This window comes from Haematobia irritans, chromosome 4 (genome assembly GCF_050003625.1).
Source record: "Haematobia irritans isolate KBUSLIRL chromosome 4, ASM5000362v1, whole genome shotgun sequence".
NCBI lineage: Eukaryota > Metazoa > Arthropoda > Insecta > Diptera > Muscidae > Haematobia > Haematobia irritans.
Window position 1 is genome coordinate 223,907,551 of NC_134400.1, and position 20,635 is coordinate 223,928,185.

Genomic DNA, 20,635 nt, shown 5'->3' on the forward strand with positions numbered 1-20,635 from the left:
AATTTGATTGTTTCCGACGTTTGTATCTTTTGAACAATAAAATTAATAACATGACAAATATATAGCAATTTACTATATTGCATTATATAACAGCCGCCCTATATACCCAGCAAATAAAGCGTCGCCAAAAAAGTAATGAAAATGTGGTGCAAAATTGACGCAGAAGCGATGAATTTAACGTGGGCTTGTCATAGGACGGAAGTCCTCCATTTCAACAGCCGTTGCACTGAATTTGCATCTCTTCTCTTTTTAAATTTAAAAAATTCTGTGATATTTTGTCAAATAAATAATTTTTATAATTATACCCTCCACAATAGGATGGGGGTATATTAACTTTGTCATTCCGTTTGTAACACATCGAAATATTGCTCTAAGACCCCATATATTCTGGGTCGTGGTGAAATTCTGAGTCGATCTGAGCATGTCCGTCCGTCCGTCTGTTGAAATCACGCTAACTTCCGAACGAAACAAGCTATCGACTTGAAACTTGGCACAAGTAGTTGTTATTGATGTAGGTCGGACGGTATTGAAAATGGGCCATATCGGTCCACTTTTACGTATAGCCCCCATATAAACGGACCCCCAAATTTGGCTTGCGATTGCTCTAAGAGAAGCAAATTTCATCTGATCCGGCTGAAATTTGGTACATGGTGTTGGTATATGGTCTCTAACAACCATGCAAAAATTGGTCCACATCGGTCCATAATTATATATAGCCCCCATATAAACGGACCCTCAAATTTGGCGTGCGATTGCTCTAAGAGAAGCAAATTTCAACTGATCCGGCTGAAATTTCGTACATGGTGTTGGTATATGGTCTCTAACAACCATGCAAAAATTGGTCCACATCGGTCCATAATTATATATAGCCCCCATATAAACCGATCCCCAGATTTGGCTTGCGGAGCCCCAAAGAGAAGCAAATTTCATCCGATACGGCTGAAATTTGGTACATGGTATTAGTATATGGTCTCTAACAACCATGCAAAAATTGGTCCATATCGGTCCATAATTATATATAGCCCCCATATAAACCGATTCCCAGATTTGGTTTGCGGATCCTCTAAGAGAAGCAAATTTCATCCGATCCGGCTGAAATTTGGTACATGGTATTAGTATATAGTCTCTAAGAAACATTCAAAAATTGGTCCATATCAGTCCATAATTATATATATAGCCCCTATATAAACCGATCCCCAGATTTGAACTCCGGAGCCACTTGTACGAGCAAAATTCATCCGAACCGGTTGAAATTTGCAACGTGGTGTTAATATATGGCCGCTAATAACCATGCCAAAATTGGTCCATATCGGTCTATAGTTATATATAGCCGATCCCCAATCACACAAAAATTGGTCCATATCGGTTCATAATCATGCTTGCCACTCGAGCAAAAATAATCTAGCAAAATTTTATTTCTATAGAAAATTTTGTCAAAATTTTATTTCTATAGAAAATTTTGTCGAAATTTTATTCCTATAGAAAATTTTGTCAAATTTTATTTCTATAGAAAATTTTGGCAAAATTTTATTTCTGTAGAAAATGTTGTCAAAATTTTAAATCTTTTGAAAATTTTGTAAAAATTTTATTTCTAAAGAATATTTTGTCAAAATGTTATTTCTATAGAAAATTTTTTTAAAATCGTATTTCTATAGAAAATTTTGTCCAAATTGTACTTCTATAGAAAATGTTGTCAAAATTTTATTTTGTCAAAATTTTATTTCTATAGAAAATTTTGTCAAACTTAATTATATACGTTTTTAATCGGCCATTTTAAGTTCAATATATACCACGTATGGACTACGTGGTATACATTACGGTATTAGGAAGTTTTAATATACCTTGTCATCGGCAAAAGTTACCGCAACCCAAGTACTTCGATTGTGGATGACAGTCTTAAGTAGAAGTTTCTACGCAATCCATGGTGGAGGGTACATAAGCTTCGGCCTGGCCGAACTTACGGCCGTATATACTTGTTTTTTATAATTTTTAATGGATTCTAACGCTTGTTGGAATCGTTTGACCTCAAATATTTTCAAAAATTCACAATTTTTTCAGATTGGATTTAGCATTTTTATCGACAAAATTTAAATGATTTTTACCATTTTATGAATTCTTACTCTGTTTTTAACATATTTGAAGTGCAAAAATTTAAAATTACCCATTAAAAGTATGAAAAAAAAACAAGTTATAAAAAATTGAATTAAAAGAACTTCCTGGGTAGTTAAAATAAAGAACATCATTGGGATTGTACCTTCTGGAAGTGCTTTTAAAGTTGTGCCTTTGGAAGAACTTCCAAATTTTTTTGCTGGGTAATTAATGGGGTCTGAGACCAAACGGAATGGCAAAGGATTCGCAATTGGATCCTAAGTTATGAACAGTTTCGGTGCCCGCGACTGGCAACTGATAATTATTGATTTTGGTTACCCATTATTTTTATTGGCTGTAATCAGAGCTATAAACCTTGCAGAAATATAATACTGATTTTGTCACCTTAACAACAGACCTCTGGAATATACGAATATTCACAGTCTTTAAGGCAACAACACCACCACCAAATACTTCATACCAAACAGACCAAAAACGGCCAGCAGTCGAGTAGAGATTTCCAAATCATTTTTATATGCGTAGTCTTTAAAAAAGAACTCATTGAGGTAACGGTAGTTTTTTCAAGTTTCGCTAGGAGACCAGCCAACCACCAAGTTCGTGGAGTCCATAAAAAACAAGGAAAACTCCAATGCATTGGATATGTTGGTAATGGCCATTATGGCCAATGAAAAAATCTCTGTTTGGAAACATTCAGCAGGCCAACAAACAAAAGCAGACAACGCCCAGGCATTGTCATTCGTTATGGACGACAATGTTTGCTGAAGAGACTGTTGTTTGTCTGGCGAACAGACCCCCAAAAGGATGGTGGTCAATCATTTGGCTGAGATAGCAGCCATCGAAACACAACGTAAATGCGTAACAGGACGAAACGCAAACAACCAGGAACACCAATATAAACAAACCTGCCAAAGATTGCATGGTCCCCCAAAAAAGCCCACCATGAGGAGCTGTTGATGCATCCACTGCTAGTAGTACATTTTTGCTACGTAATTAAGTAGTTTCTTTCAGCCAAAGACATATGTCTGACTTGTTGTCTGTGCTCCTTCACGCAAAAAAAGTGGAAAAATCAACGAACAGAATTTAAAAAAAAAATTACAACAAAAGGAAGTCCATAGCAATAGGCCTTGGTCAAAAAGTTAACATCTCTTAAAGAAAACAAAGCGCGAAATTCAACAGAATTTTCTTGACTGAGTATCAACAGTGGTTGCAAGAGCCTTATGGGTCAAAACATATTCTATAGAGTGGGGAGTTTCTCATACCCTGGATGGATGTAATGTTGATCCTATAACTTACAGTCAATTTCCCATATCCGCAATAAATTCTTTCGATTGACTAGGATGTCCAAAAAAGCTGAATTTATAAAGAAAAGTCAGCAGTTTTTGGAATTTCAGTCGACCGAAAACGCTCGTTTCGGATATATTACATCCACCCACCGTGGTGCAATGGTTAGCATGTCCGCCTTGCATACACAACGTTGTGGGTTCGATTCCTGCTACGACCGAACACCAAAAAGTTTTTCAGCGGTGGATTATCCCACCTCAGTAATGCTGGTGACATTTCGGAGGGTTCCAAAGCTTCTCTAAGTGGTTTTACTGGAATGTGGAACGCCGTTTGGACTCGACTATAAAAAGGAGGTCCCTTGTCATTGAGCTTAACATGGAATCGGGCAGCACTCAGTGATTAGAGAGAAGTTCACCACTTTCACCACTGTGGTATCACAATGGACTGAACAGTCTAAGTGAGCCTGATACATCGGGCTGCCACATAACCTAACCTAACCTACATCCACCCATTTGACTTCTTGAGGTCCGGTTTTTTTTTCCAAACAGACATATGAGCAATATTGAGATAGGATTGCAGGGTCCAAAGTGGGGAGATATCTTCGGCACTGATGCTACCCACTTAAGTTTGTATCATATGTGGACATCTGTACAATCATAGCACCAGGCCCCATATTGACAACACGCGCGATCGGTTAAATATCTACCATGGTGTTAAGATCAGTTAGTTCCCTGCGGAAATTTGAGATTATTCGCCACCAAATACCTAGCTACATTTATTTACTACATGGATAACAGAAGTATACAGTTGAGCGTTAGAGTCGAAAGCAACAAACTAATCGAAGATCGAGTTAACTGCAACAGCTTTTAAAATCATCTTAACATGTCATTGCTATATGTGATAAGCTCCGCCCCAGGTCTCTTGCCGGCCGCACTTGGGATGTGGACAAAGAAACCTTATTGCTACTTGTAAGGCAATTAGAAGGTCAGTAAGGACACCTCAGATATGCAGACCTGTCAGGATGCTGCCCTTTGAACTGTGAGAAGGTGTCTCCGCAGTACTGTCCTGAATCATCTTTATGTGGAGACGAAGTTCCTCCCCGTGCGTAGACATAATTTCATATTGTCAAAGCACTATCCCGTGGATTATTATCGTAGTAATCATCCAAATGTCCATCTTGTGGATAAACCACCGCCTCCCACTAATGTCAAGGTTGATCTTCAAGACAAAAGACAACCTCTACACGAGGCAGTTGTGAACATAATTCCTAAGGATAATGCCATTGAAGCGGTGAGAAGATACAAATTTAGTCCTGATCTTAGTGTCCGACCACCGCCTATTGCACATACTAGTGTAGCTTTCGCCCGACTAAGATCAGTAAGTGCACCCACCTCTATTCTTATTTATCAATGATAGATAGTAGCGTACACCCAGAGAAGGAATATGATAACCTCAAACATGTTTTAAGAGCAAAATGTTATTTTTGGGTGGTAACCATGTTATTTCCTCGGAAATCATGTATCAGATTTCGGCAAGCCGGTTATATTTGACGAGAAAATAACATTTTAGTGACAAACATGTTACATGGTCACCATACAAATATAACATTATGCTCTTGAAACATATTTGAGGTGATCATATTCCTTCTCTGCGTGTAGATAACGTGTGTCACCTCTGTAATCGAGAGCCACATGACACGCACCATATTTTCTCTGGCCTGGCTAACCCTAGATCACTCTGGACGTACCCAGTGGACCCTTCCCAAAGCGCAACACAAATGGATTTTAGCATATTTTTTAACCACAATCTGAGGGAGTTTCGTTGTTGCTTCGTGACAGTCAATGAAACATGGATCCACTAAGGACTGCACCTACCCAAAAGTGCTCTGTAAAAAAGCAACAACTGTCCCATTATGGCCTCCGTTGTTGGTATTCTAAAAGTGTGGCCAACATCGACTACCTCACAGAGTGGTACTATGCCGAAATCTTGGGCCAATTCTGTAACAAGCAGCGACTCCACTCGGCGAAGAATGGCTATATCAGCGAGTTTCGTTATTTAATAGACAGATCATTATATTAACGAGCATTTTCATAGTATTTACGAAATTATTTCGTTGGCTCAATTTTAATTGACAAATTTCGTTAATATTACTAAGCTTTTTCTAACAGTGTAACCTGACAGGGTCTCCTTATAACAAACTCGTTTAAAAATAAGGTTCGATGTCTGTAGTCTTATTTGGCTTCAATATTTTTTCGGTTATTTTTGTGTCCATCCAATGGGATAGCTCAAACCACTGTACAATGTCAGTTGGTTTGAAAATTGTATTGCATTGCTACTGGTGTTTATGCCACCATCAAGCAGAGATCACAAAAAGGTAGTCAAGCAGACAAACGGACATGTTTATGGTGGATTTGAAAACGATACATCAATCAAATGCAACATCACAACGGTCACCAAAAACCGAAGCGAACGGACAAAACTCCATGGAAAGAAACAACAGCTATCAACGTCCCAAAAACAATCTTGGAAAACAGTCAAAGGAAAGTTTTTTGATTGATAAAATGAAAGAAGAACGGACAGTAGTCGATGATAAACAAAAAAATCCATACAAGACAAAACTTGCAAGAATCAAACAAATAACAATGTGGAGATCGATAGCCCTTTATCTTTCTTGTAGGGTAACAAAAAAATCACGAATATCTCTAGAAAGTCCATGGAGGGACGCAAACTATGGGACAGACTGAGATTTCAAATTCCAAAGTGACCATTAAGTAAGTTGACATTGTTATGATGTCTCTCCAGGAGAAAAATCAAAACAATCCCAATAACAACGAAGAGGATCCTTCAAACTTTATTTTCTACCTCTAATTTGGAACAAACTATAAGGGCTTGCTTTGAGGTGGGGAATGATGTATCCCATACGAGCTTAATTGGATGGAATATCCAAAGCATTTCGAATATGGCCTTCAATTTGATGTTTGCAAAACCAAACATAAAAATCCTCTAATTATTTAACGCTTAAGTAGCTGCTTAAGTCTCTGTTAAACAATGTTCATATCATTGCTCTGTGGAACGACTAATACATGCTGAGAAGCTGGCGCATGCGCTATTTGAGGGAACACATTCTGGTATACTCTACAATAGAAATGCTGTCATCTTAATTTCGTCATTTTGCTTTGCTATACCAGCTCTAAAATTGTCATTGATCTAGGCAGAGAGTGGGACTTAACGACGATTTTTCGATATTTTTCATCCTTGATCCTTTTAATTTCGCAGTGTGCAGGGCTTCCAGCTACAGTCAGCTTTAAAATTAAATATTTCTACTGGGCCAAACCGAAAGAATACTTTGGATGCGTCAGCTCCAATTCGACCATTTTACGTGGCGGAGAAAAAAGAAAGTCAGTCTGATATCCGATTCAGAGTAAAATCATCCCAATAATTTGGCAAAGGACAGTTCTGTTTTACCCTTCTCATTGTGTGAATAACAGAAAACAGTTGTCATTACCCTTTCGTTATTTTCTGCGCCCCATTTTTGGTATATTACCCACTTCAATGTATTAACTGTTGCTTTGTCTCCTGTGTATAAACGCACACGCAGAGAAGGAATATGATCACCTCAAACATGTTTCAAGAGCAAAATGTTATTTTTGTATGGTGACCATGTAACATGTTTGTCACTAAAATGTTATTTTCTCGACAAATATAACCTTTGGTTGCGAAAACCATGTTACATGGTCACCACCCAAAAATAACATGTTTCAAGAGCAAAATGTTATTTTTGTATGGTGACCATATATTTGTCACTAAACTGTTATTTTCTCGTCAAATATAACCTGCGTGCCGAAATCAGATACATGATTTTCGAGAAAATAACATGGTTGCGAAAACCATGTTATATAGTCACCACCCAAAAATAACATTTTTCTCTTAAAACATGTTTGAGGCGATCATATTCCTTCTCTGGGTGTACCAGTCCATCCATATTTCAATGGCCTTTGCGGAACTACGCAGCAAATCCCTCGGATTAGGCTTAAATAGCGTCAGGCACAGCTCCGTCTGAACTCACGTCTGCGCTTGAGTTCTTCAGAGCTAACAAATTCAGCACCCAGTGCGCCGTCAAATTTCTCCTGGCCGAGATTTTATGCAGGATCCATACAATCTTTGCACACTTTTTGGGCTTTCACCACATTATCTTCCCGCGTAGCTTTTTCAGAACGTACGAACGTGATTCTTTTGAAACTGGTGTGCAACATATTGACACTCGTTACACAAATCTTTGATGGTATGCATCCAAGGAGAAGGAACAGAAGGAAAGATTTTTTAGAGTGGTGTATTGCAAAGTGAAGTGTGCTTTTTATTCGATTCTATCCAACTTCGAGTAGTTTTCCCTCAATTCCATAGTGAATTGCAAATCGTGCTTAAAATGTTCTCCTGATAGCCTTCTCAAACATTTGACTGCAGTGGATGGCATGGGTGGAAAGCTGGTGTGATGGCGTTATTGTTTTTCCTTCTTTTACCGCCAATGCTGACTAAAGCCCAAGGCTAAGACTAAGCGTCTGTCGGTGGGATGCTAGAAGCCAATCTAGATCTTGTTGTCAAAGTCTCTTTTAATTATCCTCGTGGTGTTAATGAGATCTTTTACTTGAGTATGGTGTTCGAGCCTAACAGGCCAACAGATTACCATGGTGCCGAACCCCCCCTGCCAACGTTTCCGGACGATCATTGCGTGATGTAAAGAACTTCATTAAGTTCGTGAATTCGACTAAATCACGCTCAGGCGCATGCTCTTTAGTTTTTTTGTTCATTCTCCTGCCATGGATCCTGTGCCAGCAATATCAACCACCAGTAGTGTCTCTGTGTGTGAGCTGGGAGAATTTGTGTATGCCACTTAGTCCTTTTGGTTCGTTTTTTTCTCCTGCTTGGTCATGGTCTTGGCCGGCCATTTGGTTTCATGTTTTCTGTTATTACCCATGATGCTGATGTGATGCCATTGATGATCTGTTGCCAGTTTTAAATGGGATCGTGTTAAAATAATCCAAATGACAGCTTCAAAGTCAATATTGAATATAGCCATGCGAACCATTTGGGATATGTGAGGTGATATTAGGCAGGCTAAGTTACGGTAGCCATTCTATGGTGGTTTGGTATTCCATTCAGCTTGCGTGAGAAAATCAGTTGGTCAAGATACCACTTTTCAAAAGGCGTCAAATCGATTGACATGGAGTTTTTTGTACATTCATGATACGAATTTTTGCAATCTGCTACATAAACCTGTAATGGTCGGACACTAGAATCCAAGAATACATTCAGATCTATCTCCCACCAACATCTTAGAAGGGAAATTTTCTCTCGTAGGTTTTTGTTAAGAATGATGTAAAGTATGCTAGAGTAGAATTTCAAAAATTGAGAAAGTCAAATTTCGAAAATTGTGGAATATTGACTTTCCAAATTTTTTTTTATAATTGGAAAATAAACTTTTCAATTTTTCGATTTTGTTAGTGTTTTGTTACTCTTTTAAAAATTGAGTATTCATTGCACAGCGAAGCATTTTGAAATTTTATAATTGCTAATAAAGGATTTTCACAATTTCCAAAGCTGATCATTTTGGAACATATTTTGAAAAATTAAACAAACTGTTAGTGATAATTGTTTTCGGTGTACACAAAAATTCTTTCCTCCAAAAAGTTGTCATCTTAAAGGCAAAAACAAAAAAATCTTTATGGTACCCGTTACCTGAAAGAAACCACATTAATTTGTTCTAACATTTCTCGTAAATACGGAACGATACAACGCTTTGCTAATATTGAAATTTGCTAAAAATTGTGAAAATCTTGCAGTCATAAGAAACGAAAAATTATCTTGATCCTACCCAGATTTCTGTCTTGCTGACTATGTCAAAAAGCAAAATTTCACTTGTGTATTTTTGTTGGAAAGCCTTTCCACGCTCAATGTGTGCCTGTTTGGTGCGGATCAGGGTCCTACACGGTCTTTGGACTTTATTTTTATAAAAATGAGTTTGGATCCAGAGATGATTAATAACTTTTTATACTTGATCTGGTTGCGACCAAAATGTTCCACACTGAAATAAGAGTTTTCTTTTCTGAGTAACGAACTTTTAGACAAACGAAGTTTTCTTTTGAAGTTAAAGTATTTTCTTTAAAAGCAAATAAAAAAGATTAGAGTCAATTGTTGCACCGATTGTCACAAATCCGGGATTATTTGCTCTTACAGAAACTAATTTAAAATTTTTGTCTACAATTTCGTTCCGGAGGAAAGTATTTTTCTTTGTTCCCCGTGAGAAAGTAACATACATTACATGATGATGTTGAAACTTGTTTGAGGTGAACACTGCGTGACTATTGGATTTCTTTTGGAGTTTATTGCAGCGAAAATCGCAGTTTACAATAACAACCCAGCAAAAAAGCGTCGCCAAAAAGTACACGGATGAAAAAGACTGTTTTTCATATGTTTGGCTATAAACATTATATGTTTGGAACACAAATTTTTAAACACAATATTTTTGAGTGCAAGCATATAATGTTCATAAACTAGCATAACATGTTTGGGACATATATGTTAATATGTTAGAACATATTATGTTTGGGACATAAAATGTTTGTAAATATAATATGCTTGGATGCAAACATATATTAATTTACAAATAGCCTATAAACATATATGTGTTTAGTAGCTTGGAGCGCTATTTAACAGGGAGCGATATTGAATTAAGTTGGTGGTTGTTGCTTGTTATTACAAAATTAACATTTTATTTTTCCTTGAGCAATTGATCAGCTACCTCTTTGATTCTTACAAACTGTGTGGTCCGCTGTCCGAATCCCCGTCCGGCAAATGGTAAAATTAAAATAAAAAAAATCATAAAATTGAATAATTTCTTCTACAATGTTTGTATTACAGAAAAAGGTGCTAAGAACTAAAAAATCTCGTGGAAGTGAGAAAGATGTGGGGGAATATACAATTGGGCAGAAACAAAATTTTGAGCATTCAGGTCGAAAACCTATGTTGTTAGCACCTATATTACCTGTTTATTTTCATAATTCATTATGATTGTAAATATATAAATAAATAAATAAAATTTTGAGCACAATATTGTTTGGGAGAATTTTTTTTAAGCATATAATATTTTTGGGTGCAAAATGCTTCCAAACATATTATATGTTCACATAATAACATATTGTTTTTTGGAAGACAACATTATTGAATTTGGATGCAAAAATACAAAATGTTTGGAACTTAGACTACCCAAACATATATTGTTTAGACCAATATGCTTTCAAACATATTATATATTGGAAGAGATCAAACATATAAATGTTTGGGCAATACCCAAAAATGTATATGCTTGAAGCAAAATATGTTTGGGAGTATATGTTACAGAAGCGATTTTTTGTGAGGGTGTAGTGAAAATGTTCTTTTTGGATCCGGAAGTGGTGCAAAATTGGCGCAGAAGCGATGATTTTAAAATGGGCTTGTCATAGGATGGATGTCCACCATTTCAACAGCCGTTACACTGAATTTGCATTACTTCTTAAGGTGTGATGCGAATCCAGTGATTTGGATGTGAATAAATAAATTTTGTGATATTTTGACGAATAAATAATTTTTAAATTTTTTTATGATTTTTAATGCATTATAACGCTTATCTGGTACGTTTGACATCAAATACTTTAAAAAATTTGCAGTTTTTCTAAAAAGGATTTAGCATTTTTTCGGCGAAATTTAAATAATTTGCACTATTTTATTAATTTTTAATCTGTTTTTAACCCATTTGAAACAATACAATTTTAAATTTCCCATAAAAAATATGAAAAAGCGAGTTATAAAAAAGTGTCTCAAATGAACTTCCTTCCTGTGCAGTTAAAATAAAGAACATCTTTGGGAGGACATTTTTGGAAGTGCTTTTAAAGTTGTGCCTTAAGAAGAACTTCCAAATGTTTTGCTGGGTAAGGCATTGGAAGAACACAATTATCTTTGGCTATAAAGGATTTTCTCTAAGAGTAAAAAAACCACGCCAAGCATTGTCCCTAATTTGTATTATTTGCTTTAAAGGATTTCAAAAGTCTAAAGAGCCATGGTGGACTCTGGAGTGAAAATGTGTCTTCTGAATATCTTGTTTTGGACATATTGAAGTTTTTTAAGTTCGTACTCAGCAATTAGAAGAAAGCTTTTCAAAGATAGCCTAATTATTGAAATGAGGTTGTGGAAATCCGCTGTCTTCCCAAGCATTATGAACAAAATTGTAAGCTTTGCATAACACCATAAAAAATCAGTTATGATAGGATAATGAATAAGTCATAATGACTAAATGTCAAATAAACAAGTATATACAGCACTAAGTTCGGCCGGGCCGAATCTTAAATACCCACCACCATAAACCTTTGAAATTTCAGGAGGACTTGAGGACACTTCCCGAAGATAAATTTAAAGATTTCACCTATGGAGACTATATCAGATTCTGGATTTATAAGAACCATTTTGTTACAGTTTTAGAGGAATCATTAACATCTCTTGTAAGTGTGCAAGAAAATTATAAAATAACGTCTTGATTTGAAATCTTTAATCTGCAGACGTAAAATCTGGAAATTTTACATTGAGTTTCAAGCAATTTTGATGATCAGTGCGCCCTCTACACCCTCAAGTAGTGAAGTGGTTTTATATGGAGGCATTACCAAATGGACCGATAAAAACTTAATCCGATACACGTTTTTGTGACCCTAAAATATCAGAATATTTACAATTTCAGGCAAACCAGATAAAAACTACGGTTTCTAGAAACCCAAGGAGTTAAATCGGGAGATCGTTCTTATGGGGGCTATACTAAAATATGGACCGATACTCACCGTTTTCGGCACATCTCTTTATGACCGGAAAATACCTCTAGATTTCAAATTTCAGGCAAATAGGATAAAAGCTTCGGATTCTAGAAGCCCAAGAAGTAAAATCGGGAAATCGGTCTATATGGGGGCTATACCAAAATATGGACCGATACTCACCATTTTCGGCACACCTCTTTATGGTCCTAAAATACCTTTAGATTTCCAATTTCAGGCAAATTGGATAAAAACTACGATTTCTATAAGCCCAAGACCCCAAATCGGGAGGTCGTTTTATATGGGGACCACACCAAAACATGGACCGATACTCACAATTTGTGGCACAAGTATTTGTGGTCCTACAATACCTCTACATTTCCAATTTTGATGATATTAAAAGGATTTTGGTCCATAGACATTTATTTTATAGAAACACAAATAGACTGGATATTGTATTCAAATCTAAAATAACCCAAAGAAGATTGTCAAATACGACAGCAGTTTTGCGTAGTTGCAGACCACCTTCATCTCTTCCAAAAAAAGTGCCTGAATGTGGCCTAGGGTATGACTTTTTCCATCGTGACCCTAAGAAAGTCGCAATATCAAAATCATGAGGGTATTAGCAAACGAAGTAACATGATGCGATTTGATGGCTAGATTCAAATCATCGCCTTATTCCTTTTCAAATGACACATTTTGAAGAGGGGTCAGTCAAAGGGGACACATGAATATGTGTGGCAGTGAGTTAATGAAGGGACAAAGGAAAGTTTTCGTTATTCTTGTTGTTATTGTTGCTTGGCCTTCTTCCTTTGGGTTACTCAGATGATTGGCAAAAGATAGTGGAGCTAATAATAAAATGGACCACGAACAAGACGATACACCCTCCCACGTATCTCTCTGTTTGGGAGACGGAAGGAATCAATACTCTTACTTTTTTGATGATTGCAATGTGCTAAATGCCAGATCCCTTGAAATGGGCTACATACCAAAGTAGTCCAAGAGCAACAACCTTAACACATGTATGATGTGCAACTTGTAGATACGGCAATTTTTTCTAATACTGGAAATCAAAAGGTCATCATTAAAATGTGGAACTGTTGATTATTGTTTCTGGTGATGAAAATTGGGGGTTGTTATTTTTTCAACATCGCCCCCCCACACCGCCACCTTATCGATGGACTTTCATCAGGCTAAACTCAATAAATGGAAATCAAATTAGTCTTCATAAAGGTGTAATGATGATACCAAAACTACTCCATTCCTTGTTTGATTTGATGATTTGACCAAAAAGCACAAGAGAGTAGCATAGAACGCCCACCCACTTGGTATCCTGTTTAAGGTTTCTTCAGGTCTACAATAAAACAAAGGGAACAACCTACCTACATTTGGTTGTAAAGAGAGAGGGGGGAAATCATGTTGTCATTAAGTGTCCTATTTTGCTGAATCATCTGGAAGTCATTGAGAGTGTTTGGTTGTCGGCGTAGGACGCATGCTTTCTTCATCGTTTTGGGTCTTCCTTCTTTGTGTGAAGTAATGGTGGCCCATAGATGCCTACATCGATGCATTCAAATTGTGATTTTACTTCCAGAGACTTGCTTTTATATTTTGGTCATTTTATGATCCTCATTTGGAGGTGTACCCATTTCAAGGGCCTCCTGGTTGGCGGGCACTCAGTTTTCTTGGGGTTCCAAAGCAAACACTTGAAATGTGCAGCTTCAAGGTACTCCATAGCGATAAAGAGCCCCACTTGAGAAAGGCTTGATTGTTAAAGACGACGACCCCTGATGATGATGTTGTTGATGTCGCTTGGGGTACTTGCCAATGGCTTGATGCATTTTTTTTATTTGTGCCGGCTGTATTGATGACTCAATACCAGCAGTTAGCTGTCTTTGTTAACCCTTGCTACACGAGCTGCATTACCTCTAATATTGGGCGTTTCATAGGACTTTTTCGAATCAGTAAGAGCCACACTTGAGATGCGTCTGTTTGTTTGGCCCTGGTATCAAACACTTGATGAGGCTGATGATTTGTTTATTTAGCATCCGCAAACTTTGCATTGGACCTTTTTGTAGGAGGGGGATGTTCTTTTTGTTTCTTAAATCAACATTTGTTTGTATTTTCAATACTTTCATTGATTCTTTGTGAGATTTCATTTTGTCTAGAACAAATTGGTTTGCCATCGATGCAATTACAATTCATCCAAAAGAAACAAAATGTTATTTGAGTAGGAACAACATACTGTTTGGGATTACGACACATAAAGAAAATTTATTAAAATGAATCTGTGAAATGCTTATGATTTTTTTAAAAAGGAATTTCGTTAATATAACAAAGTTTTAATTTTTTCTTAGGATATGCAAGTAAATGAGAAACTTGAATGGGAAGAAAGAATTGGAAAAATGGCTACAGGCTGACATATCCAACATTATTATAAATTACATGAATTTGTGTTATACTACCATTGGAGTAATAAGGAGCAGCTGGATTCTACAAGTATATACGGCCGAAATCTTATGTACCCTGTACGATGAATTGGGTTCATAGTTCTACTATAGACAGTCATCCACAAACAAATTACTTGGGTCGCCCATGATGATGGGGGTATAATAAGTTTGTCATTCCGTGTGTAACACATCGAAATATCGATTTCCGACTATATAAAGTATATATATTCTTGATCAGAGAGAAATTCTAAGACGATATAAGCATGACCGTCTGTCCGCCTGTCTGTTGTAATCACGCTACAGCCTTCAATAATGGCACTATCGTCCTGAATTTTTGCACAGATTCGTTTTTTGTTTGCAGGTAGGTCAAATTCGAAGATGGGCTATATCGGTTTTGATATAGTCTCCATATAAACCAACTTCCTGATTTGGGGTCTTGGGCTTATAAAAACCGTAGATTTTATCCAATTTGCCTGAAATTGAAAATCTAGAGGAATTTTAGGACCGTAAAAATGTGTGCCGAAAATGGTGCCTATCGGTCCATGTTTTGGTATAGCCCCCATATAGACCGATCTCCCGATTTTGCTTTTAGAGCGTCTAGGAACTGTATTTTCTAACCGATTTCCCTGAAATTGAAAATCTGGAGGTATTTTAGGACCATAAAGACGTGTGTCGAAAATGGTCCGTATCGGTCCATGTTTTGGTATAGCCGCCATATTGACCGATCTCCCGATTTTTATTCTTGGGCTGACTACAAATAGGTCAGACGAATATGGTGTGTGTCGACCCATGTTTTAGACCGATCTTCAGATTTAACTCCTTGGGCTTCTAGAAATCGTCGTTTTTATTCGATTTGCACAAAAATGTAAATATTTTAGACTCTCAAAAATCTGTATCGCATTTATTTTACCGGTCCATTTGGTAAATATAGACCGAATTCACTTCTTGAGGGTACACCAAAAAAAAAATAAAAATATTTTCCTCCGGAATGAAATTTTAGACAAACGAAATATTTTAGACCCTAAAAAATCTGTATCGCATTTATTATACCGGTTCATTTGGTAAGACATTGATATAGACCGCATTCACTTCTTGAGGGTAGACCAAAAAAAAAAATCCTCCGGAATGAAATTTTAGACAAACGAAATATTTTAGACCCTCAAAAATCTGTATCGCATTTATTTTACCGGTCCATTTGGTAAGGGATTGATATAGAACGAATTCACTTCTTGAGGGTACACCCAAAAAAAAAAAATTTTCTTCCGGAATTAAATTTTAGACAAACGAAATTCCCCTTTCGTATAAAGTATTTTCGTTTAGAGCAAACTTATCCGAATTTTTGATAAGCGATTCAACGATTGTCTCTAAAACTTGTGTCAAAAGAAAACTATGCTTGTCAAAAAATCCGTTCTTCAGAAAAGAAAACACGCAGGATATAACAGGCGCACTGATCATGAAAATTGCTTGGAACTGAAAGTAAATTTTCCAGATTTTACTCATCGTATTCATTTAAATAATGGCGGAAAAAATCTACAGATTTAAGATTTGAAATCAAGGCGTTATTTCATCATATATGTTCCAAGATATTTTTGTGATTTCTCTAAAACTCAAACAAAATTGGTTCTCATAAATCCAGAATCTGATCATAGATAGAATCTTTATTTTTTCTTCGTGAAGCGTACTAGTTGAACTGATTTCCTTGGGAGAAGATTTTTCATTAAACCCTCTAAAATTCTATATATTATCAAGTAACCCGCTACGACGAAAAGTTTTCAAAGTAAACTATTAATTTGAGCCACCGTGGTGCAATGGTTAGCAAGCCCGCCTTGCATACACTAGGTCGTGGGTTCGATTCCTGCTTCGACCGAACACCAAAACGTTTTTCAGCGGTGGATTATCCAACCTCAGTAATGCTGGTGATATTTCTGAGGGTTTCAAAGCTTCTCTAAGTGGTTTCATTGCAATGTGGAACGCCGTTCGGACTCGGCTATAAAAAGGAGGTGCTTTGTCATTGAGCTTAACATGGAATCGGGCAGCACTCAGTGATAAGAGAGAAGTTCACCAATGTGGTATCACAATGGACTGAATAGTCTAAGTGAGCCTGATACATCGGGCTGCCACCTAACCTAACCTAACCTATTAATGTGATTCATGGTGGTAGGTATTTAAGATTCGGCCTGGCCGAACTTACTGCTGTATATACTTGTTATTCATTAACATTGTCCTCTAAATTGTATGTTAGTCCATATGGAGTCTATGTTAAATAAAAAAGGAGAATAAATAGCTATATAGGTCTATTCAGTTATTTTTCGTCTATAAATAATTATGATATGAACCAATTTTCGCCGAATCGGATGTGTTTCTCCATAAATTTTCAACCGAATTCGGCGATCGGTTTACATGAGGTTTATATATAATTATGGACCGATTTGGGCCAATTTCTGCATGGTAGTAAGAGAGCATAGGTACCATATTTCAAGAGAATCGGATGGAATTTGATCTTTCAAGACTTTATATACAATTATGGACCAGTTCGTGTATGGTAGTTAGAGGCCATGTCGTAAAATGGCGTACCAGATTTCAATAGGAACGGATGAAATTTAATCAAACACCAAATTTTTGGGGTTCGATCTAGGATTGAACTCAAGACCAAGGTGGACATGCTAACCATTGCACCTTTGTAATGGTTAAACGACGCTAAGGTAGCGCGAATTATGCCAGCATGCTCTAAATATCGATGTGGTCAACCGGAATTGGATTTTGACTAAACTTTAATATACTTCACAATGTGTGGGAGAAATTGAGCGATTATAGTAAGTGTATAGCCATGTAAAAAAAGTTGATAACTTTTGTCACCTTGGAAATGACGCGCTATCCACAAAACATGTGAACAGTGATCTTCAGTATATGCGTGTTTTTGTAAACTTCTGAAGTTTCCCATATATTTTCACAAACTTCAGCATCTAAATATTCAAACACGATAAGGACTACAATAACAAATTCCCACAGACATCTAACAAACTCTTAATAGTGAATTGTCAGAAGTTTATCTGTACAAAGTCTGGATTGGAAGCTGCCACCTGCCACAATATCTGACATATATTTTGTCTGATATTTTATTGCTCGTCTCCATAGGTCTCATTCTCCTCATATCATGGGATCGTTTGGAGTTATCGACTGTCTGTCTGCAACTGAGACTGTTAGTTGTCGTCTTGTATGTCGCCAAAATTGTACGTGGCTATTTCCAGAATGCCATATCAAATAATTAATGAATGTCCAGATTGCATGTCTGGCGTTCAGAAAATTCTATTTCGTTGTTAGTAGCCAATGTCTCTGGTGTATGTGGAACGCAGTTTACACGAGCAACATCACATTTAGAACGCGCTTAAAGTGTCGCACAATTGCTTGAGCCTTGAGTACGAGCAATGATGGCTCTGGTCCAGAAAAGCCAAGCTGCAGACAGATTGTCCATTCGTCCGTCCGTCTTCCCGAAACAACTTCAGCTAGCCTAAAAAAGATTTTGCCCGTCGATGTTGTTTATCCTTCTAGCTAAATAGTTGACTATCTCTCTTCAGTGGATGGATGAATTCATACATCTCTTGTGTCTCTTTCCCTGACTCCCTTTTCTTTTAGTCCCTGTCGCGAACTCTTCAAGTGAAAGCGTCATTATTGTTGACATCATGACGATGATGATGATGGTGCTGCTGCTGCTGCTGATGAGTACACAAACATCAAGTTGAAGTAGTTGCTCGCAACAAAGATGACAACCAGCAAGGAGAAGCAGTCTGTCTTCATCTTCACGTGGAGTGGGGGCCCATGGTAAACATGACAAAACTTGACTACTGTGCAATGTATGCCATGCTATGCCATTGCAGGTTGCATTTTCTACGTTGTGGGACATGAGGCTCGTGAATGTCAGCATTTGTTCCAACTTTGAATATTTCGAATGTTGCACCACCAGCGTTCCAGGATTGCTTTGGCTTTGGGAATGTTTTTTTTCTTTTGTTGGATATTTGGCTCACGCATCCTACCAGTCACTGAGTCAATGGAATGGAGCGTTTGTCTCTGCTGCTTGAAGGGATTGAATCAGTGCTGTAGTTGTGTGACTTTTGTATGTACATAAGAATTTCCCATGCAAAAATGCTTGTGTAATATCAATGGGTCATTCCATAGTAGAATTGAATGACCCTAAGTGTTATGATTTAATAAGTCAGGAGCTTTTCACCTTCAACAGCTGTCTCAATGCAATTGTTGGTGATTTTTAATATGATCGGCAGTTATATCGATATACGAATCGATATGCCTGATATGTTGCAGGTTTGAAGACTGCCACAACAAAATTAAGTTGTGCCAAATAGGATTGTCATCAATGTTGGCATTATTATTATAGCTCTTGTCCACAAATCGGAATGCTTTCTTCGCAATGTAAACCGAAATACCCCAATAATATCCCAATAAATTTTAACTTCTTTTTAGGTAAAAAATGACCAATATTTATACTCATTAATATATAAATTTATGGACTAGAATAGGTTAATAAAGAAACAAGTAAATACGGCCGTAAGTTCGGCCAGGCCGAAGCTTATGTACCCTCCACCATGGATTGCGTAGAAACTTCTCCTGAAGACTATCATCCACAATCAAATTACTTTAGTTGCGGTAACTTTTGCCGATGACAAGGTATCTTAAAACTTCCTAATACCGTAATATATACCACGTAGTCCATACGTGGTATATATTAAACTTAAAATGGCCCATTAAATACGTATATAATTAAGTTTGACAAAATTTTCTATAGAAATAAAATTTTGACAACATTTTCTATAGAAGTAAAATTTGGACAAAATTTTCTATAGAAATACGATTTTAACAAAATTTTCTATAGAAATAACATTTTGACAAAATTTTCTATAGAAATAAAATTTTGCTAGATTATTTTTGCTCGAGTGGCAAGCATGATTATGAACCGATATGGACCAATTTTTGTGTGATTGGGGATCGGCTAAATATATCTATAGACAGATATGGACCAATTTTGGCATGGTTATTAGCGGCCATATATTAACACCACGTTGCAAATTTCAACCGGATCGGATGCATTTTGCTCGTCCAAGTGGCTCCGGAGTTCAAATCTGGGGATCGGTTTATATAGGCGCTATATATAATTATGGACTGATATGGACCAATTTTTGAATGGTTCTTAGAGACTATATACTAATACCATGTACCAAATTTCAGCCGGATCGGATGAAATTTGCTTCTCTTAGAGGATCCGCAAACCAAATCTTGGAATCGGTTTATATGGGGGCTATATATAATTATGGACCGATATGGACCAATTTTTGCATGGTTGTTAGAGACCATATACTAACACCACGTACCAAATTTCAACCGGATCGGATGAATTTTGCTCCTCTAAGAGGCTCCGGAGTTCAAATGTGGAGATCGGTTTATATGGGGGCTATATATAATTATGGACCGATATGGACCAATTTTTGCATGGTTGTTAGAGACCATATACTAATACTAAGTACCAAATTTCAGCCATATCGGATCAAATCTGCTTCTGTTTGAGGTTCCGCAAGGCAAATCTGGGGATCGGTTTATATGGGGGCTATATATAATTATAGACCGATATGGACCAATTTTTGCATGGTTGTTAGAGACCATATACTAACACCATGTACAAAATTTCAGCCGGATCGGATGAAATTTGCTTCTCTTAGAGCAATCGCATGCCAAATTGGGGGGTCCGTTTATATGGGGGCTATACGTAAAAATGGACCGATATGGCCCATTTACAATACCATCCGACCTACATCAATAACAACTACTTGTGCCAAGTTTCAAGTCGATAGCTTGTTTCGTTCGGAAGTTAGCGTGATTTCAACAGACGGACGGACGGACGGACATGCTCAGATCGACTCAGAATATCACCACGACCCAGAATATATATACTTTATGGGGTCT